General features: G+C 35.1%; 1 protein-coding gene across 6 annotated transcripts in view; it reads left to right on the top strand.

The window, feature by feature from the left end:
* Positions 1–6,332, top strand: part of ADGRB3 (adhesion G protein-coupled receptor B3) — a 741,588-nt gene that overhangs the window by 552,529 nt on the left and 182,727 nt on the right. The gene's annotated exons all lie outside the window — the stretch shown is intronic.

The following is a 6,332-nucleotide window of genomic DNA, read 5'->3' as shown; positions in this document are numbered from 1 at the left end:
AGAGACAAAGCTGAAGGGTTACAGAGCTACCTGCATTTCATAAAAGCAACCAGTTTGGTAGGGATAACTTGAAAGAAAATATTCTAGATACCATATCCTTGACATTAGTTTGGCAAGCATAGAGCACAGACGTGGCAGAGAGAACATTAAGGCTAATTTTATAACATTAATCTGTTGTCATCAGTATGCAAATAAAATTAAACCCACATTGACAGATAAAATTACTAAAGGGAGATGTTTGTCTTAGAAAGAAACAAAGGCCTTAGAACATAAACTCCCATGACACCTGAGACAAAATGGTGAGTGTCAAAGTCTGGGGCACCAACTGGGCATTCTCTACATCGCATTTTTTATTTGACTGAAGTTTCTGACTGAAGATACAATGTTTCTGTTGAAACGGAGAAACTAAGCATCTGTAGAAAAGCAAGTAGCCATTATACCCTGATGGAAGCAGCTGTGAGATCTATGAAAGCCTCTGCGAGCCTTCTCAGCCCAATCTCCTTAGAGTCTCACATGGCCTTCTCAGCCCAGTCTCCTTGGAGTCTCACATGGCTTTAACAAGTGACACTCTATGACTGTGCCACAGACCGAAACAGACCAGAAATCTACAAGCAAGGAGCTTTTGGAAAACTAGAGGATGCCAACTCCTACATCTCCAAGGTGGAATTTTTAAAAGCAGGAAGAAATAAAAGAGATGGCAAAGAAGTTTTTTTTAAGCTGACACTGCTAGAATCATTATCTATGCCATGTCAGAAGAAGCATTTAGAGTTCATCTTTCTATCATCACTAATGTGTTAAATGAGTGCAAAAAATAAATGTATTTAATAAGCGACATAAGATGACAAAAATACTTCACAGAGCATATGACTTCATAGCTTTAACATAGAAATCACATTCTCATTTTATCTTTCTTCCTGTAAACTTGCCCCATAAGTCACCCATTACTTTCTCTAGTTCTTTAGATGCTTCTATTTAGATTTTTCTCCCTCTGAAGAAATGAATAACAAAACACCATAATTACTTCTCTTTAATCTTAAAATACTTTCCTTGTTGCTCTTGAACTAACATCTCATTTTTTTTGAAACACTTCATTGAAAAGTCTTTTCCACAGGATAGTGTACATTTGCTACCTCCTTTGTCTTCCCACCTTGCCTGAATGTGACTTCCTCCTCTGGCTCCTTACAGTTTCCAGTTCCCAGGACCTTGTCTTGGCTGTTTCTTCCTGAACTTCTTTCTGTTGGTTACTTCCAACTCCTTTTTTTGTATCTCTCCTCATTCTTATTTTCTCTCTGATCCCTCTATCCTTATAATTTTCTCTGCCTTCTTCAACTGTTTTTGTTTCCTAACTCCTAAAAGTGCACATGTGCTGGAGTTCTGCGTTTCGCTTCATTCTCTTCTATATATTTATGTTATATTGATTCAAAATATCAAAAGTATATACTTTTATCTTCCTTATATGCCTATGCTCTTAACTTCAGCACTGTCAGCATTACCACTCTCTTGTCCATTCCAGAATTATAACTGCATGGGTCTCAATGACATTAGGTATATCCTAAATTTTGTCTCTCCTTTCATGAGATTTCTTTTATAAAAGAATTTTCATTTGGACCCTACTTCTTCCCTGAATGGACTATTTCAACTACCTCCAGGATATATCTACCCCTCTCCAATCCAACCTGTCATTTCATCAAACTTAACACATCTTCTGTTGTCTGTCCTCACAATTTAAAATGATACCTATGTTGTCCAGAAATATGGCATCACCATCACTACTCAGACCTCTTATCCTAGAAAAACTGAGCTCTTTTCTATAGCTCTTTGTATTGTAAACCATGTTCAAACTGTGTCATAGGACACCATTTCTACATGCCAAATTGTCTGCCATGTGATTTGCAGTTCTTCCCGAATGTTCTACAGAACCAGAAGTAGCGTCAGGCTTATCTCAAAGATACGTTTTTGCTCATTCAAAAATGTTTAATCTAGTGAGCCTATGTTTTGGTCACAAATATTCTAATGTTGATAGGCAAATTATCTCATAAAAATGATGTTTTAGGTTTCCATTTGGTTTTTCAATATTAAGGACAATTATGAGATTGAACTATTTAATTGAAAAGTTATCTATGGTATCTTGGAAAGATTACTAAAACCTCTATATTTTTCCGTATGCTGAAGTGGATCCTGACTGTCTTTTCTCTTGCATTTAGGGCATTAGCACTTAACCAGTTGCATTATTCCATTTATTATAAATTCTACATTCCAATCTGTATTACCCACTCCACTTGAAAGAGAGTCTTGCTCTGCTTGTCTCAAAATTGTCCTATAAGCCACAACTTGCACCTGCAATATTAATAGACTTTTCACAGGTAGACTTGAACATATTCTTCTATACACCTGAATAACACAGTGAAAGTGTCCTAGTTGAGATTTCAAGTAATATTCAGAACTAAGTTAGTCTCCAACAGATATTTGAAGGTTGTTTATGTAGGTAGCTGAATTTTTATGAACATCATTTCTTATAACTACTGAATAAAGAAAAGCTGGGTATAAGAACAGAGGGCATTTGAGAAACCAGATACTTTATTGGCAGCTACCAGAAATAAGTACCTACTGGCTTCAACTTCACTGGTTGAAAAAGTGATAAATTCCATAGAAGCCTGAGGAGTTGTCAGAAGAAAGGCATTCTGGCAGAGCATGTGGGATGTGATCAAATGCTTTAGCAGAACATTGGAGTTACATGACCTTCAACAGTAATAGCCAAGTAATAAATTAGTCTTCCCAGCTGCTAGTTCATAATCATAACAGCAAATATTACGTGAAAATTAACACTATGGCAGATAGTAATCATAGTAACATAACATTGTGATCACAGCCACTAAAGGATAGAGTACCAAGGTCTGAGAGAAGCTCAGTTAAGAATACAGATATTTGATTAAAAAAAAATAAAAAATAAAAAAAGCTACTTTTGAAATTAGCACAGCACAAAGCATAGATGTTGTGAAAACAGTTTTAAATCACACCTTAATCCTGGAAAGTACAAGGGCATTGCCTGTTACATTGGATCATTATCATTGTCACTGAGTAGGCTTTTAGCAACTACACCTTGTTTTAACCCATTCATCAGCAAAACAGGCATTGCCAGGATTGAGTGGAGACCTTGGTTTTAGGGGCAAATAAAAACAGAGCCTTTTCTCTTTTTCTTCCTTCCTTTATTCCTTCCTTTTATTACTCTCTCTATTCTTTTTTTTCCTCTTACCTGTATTTAATTATATTTAAGGCTGCAGACATGCTCTGAATTATTGGAGTTGGTAAGAAATCATATCATTGTTTCTTAAAAGCTCTCAATATTGCATTATCATCCACAAAACAAAGGCCAGTCTTGAAAATGTGACCCTCAAGATTCTTTAATAATTGGTCCCTGCCCATTTCTCCAGCCACAGTGATTTCTGCTTCCTGCCTCACACACTATTCTCTGGGGCATCTGCTTACTTTCATGTATCATACATCTTTCTTCTAAACTAACAAATATATTGATATGGTAATGCATAACCCACACAAACTGAGCCTCATTTGCCAAACATCAGGAAATTTTTTTGATCTCATGGTTTAATTTATTTCATCTGGCCACTAAAATTTCATCTATGAGTAAGTCCAGTGATCCTTCTCTTCCTATATCCAGAAGCCAAGAGGTCTACCACTAAATTTGTATAAACTTGTGTCTTATTTCACCTTAAAATTTTCATTTGACAGTGTTCTCAGTCACCTGCTATCTCAGATATCAGCTCTGATAAGAGAAACAAAGCTAGCATTTTTTTTAAACAGTCCCAAAACTGTGCCCTGAACACATTTAGTTTTTAATAACTGATATTTACCAACTGACTGGCTGACCAGTGATTCACTAAGAATAGGCACTAACCTTTCTTCTGGATACATTAACTTAAAGTTTCAAAGCCTCTTGAGACTTGGTGTGGCTTTCAAGCCTAAATATTTTGTGTAAAATATAAAAAGCCTAAAGCCCTCAAAATGTTTTTCTCTTTCCATGAAGTAAAGTGTTTCCTTTGGACATTGTATTTTTTAGTGATACTTAAATCATATTTGTTTCCTGTGACACTAATGAAAAATATTATGTTCACAAATATTAAAAAGCCCAAAGTATTTAAAGACCTGAATAACCATACAATATCGAACAATATCTGTACCAATATGATAACTGAATGTCCTGAGTTTTTGTTTTTGGGGTTTTTTTTTTTTTTTTTTTTTTTTTTTGCTTTTGAGTTTCGTATTCTAAGCATAGTCATTAACAGCCAGGCACATAAATCACTGGTTTGGCTGAGTAGTTAAGGCATTCAACTTAAGATCCAATGGGGTAGTGCCTGTGTGGGTTTAAACCCCACTGTTGATACGTTTAGTCTTCGTCCACAGACTCCTTCCAATACCATCATATGAAAAATATGTGAAGAGCTGGGTTCATAAAATTAATTTTTCCTGCTTATTGGCTTTGTTTTGTTTTGTGTGTGTGTGTTTTTGTTGTTGTTATTCATATTATTATTACTTTTTACAAAGCAATTTATTTAGAAATTAGAAGACTCATCTCCTATTGTCACCATTAATTGTTGGGTTTTTTTGTGGTTTTTTTTTTTGAGCAAGTCTTTTAATTTCTCTGACCTCTAGTTTCCAAGACTGTAAAATTATGCAACTGTTGTAAATTGCTGCCAATTTATTTTTCAGCCTCAGTATGAATAGACAAAGTTAAGTGGCACTTAAAAGTAGATGGTAGGTTGTATGTACGTTATTGGATTTTCAATTTCTGGAAATCATACTGTGCCTGTTAACACATTCCTAATGTAACATTCAGCAAAATGTAGTATAATAAAGCTAGATTCATTTTATATTAAGTTAAATATTTTTCTGTAGTATGCTCATCACTTTTTCTGTTAAAAGTAAATGCTAAATAATTTGTAAAATGTTTAGCATATTGCAAACCCAGCCAGGAATAAGCTTCATTAAAACAGAGTTGTGTAGCTGAAACTGAATACTGCTTAACAGTCCTACTATCAAAATATTGACTTAAAAAGCTAATGTCCATTCGATACAAAGAAATTTTACTTAACTCAGGTCACCTGGGGTCCTCATTGCTGCAGCATTTTTCTACCATCTAAGATGTCGGGAGAGTTTCAAAGCTAAAGAAAGAGAATCATTATGCTCAATGATACTGGCCCCATTAATTCAAGGCTGAGACTGCCACCAATATTCTCTTATTTCTGCATTTTAAAAAAGACCTTTTTTTTTTTTTTTTTTTTTTACTGAAAAGATAGTCTCATGGTTAAAACAAACAAAAACAAAAAAATTACATTATCCAGTTTCTTAGTCCTTTTTCTGTAACAGAATATCACAGAATGGGTAATCTATAATCAAAAGATGTTTATTTGCCTCATGTTTCTGGAGGCTGGAAAATTCAAGAAAATGGCACTGGCCTCTGGTGTGGGTCATCCCATGGTGAAATGTGGGAGGCAGAAGCTATTGTGTAAGACAGAGAGGGCAAAATCTTGGGCCAAACATGCCCTTTAATCAGGATATGTTTTACTCCCATGATAAGTAACTCACTTCCACAATAATAGCATTCATCTCTTCATGAGAGCAGAACCCTCATGACCTAATCATGTCATTTTGTACAATACTTTGAAGAAATGGGATCTCATCTTGTCACCAAGGCTGGGGTGCAGTGGTGCCATCATAGCTCATTGCTGCCTCAAATTTCTGGACTCAAAGGATTATCCTGCCTCAGCTTTTCAAGAAGCTGGGACTACAAGCATGAATGGCCTCACTCAGCTAAACTTTGTTTTTTTTACATTGTATTAGTCAGAGTTCTCTAGAGGGACAGAAATAATTGAAAAAAAAATATGTGTACATATATACACACACACACACACACACACACACACACACACATATATATATATATATATGTTTATTAAGTATTAACTCACACTATCACAAGGTCCCACAACAGACTTGAAGGCATGTCTTCAATTTATTTGCATAAGTACCTAGGATCATGATTGCTGGATTGTATGGTAAACCTGTGTTTAGCTTTGTAACAAAATGTCAAGCTGCCTTTCAAAGTAGCTGTACCATTTTACATTCCTACCAGCAAGAATTTCTTGTCGCTCCATGTTCTTGCCAGCATTTGGCAATACACATTTTTTTTTATTATTATACTCTAAGTTCTGGAATACTTAAAGTATAATAATAATAAAATATTATGTGCATTATGTGCAGAACGTGCAAGTTTGTTACATAGGTATACATGTGCCATGGTGGTTTGCTACATCCAT

Source organism: Sapajus apella, unplaced genomic scaffold (assembly GCF_009761245.1).
Source record: "Sapajus apella isolate SASKATOON/1434 unplaced genomic scaffold, GSC_monkey_1.0 scaffold6, whole genome shotgun sequence".
NCBI lineage: Eukaryota > Metazoa > Chordata > Mammalia > Primates > Cebidae > Sapajus > Sapajus apella.
Note: the sequence above shows the minus strand (reverse complement) of the source record. Positions and strands in the feature narration are given on the sequence as shown.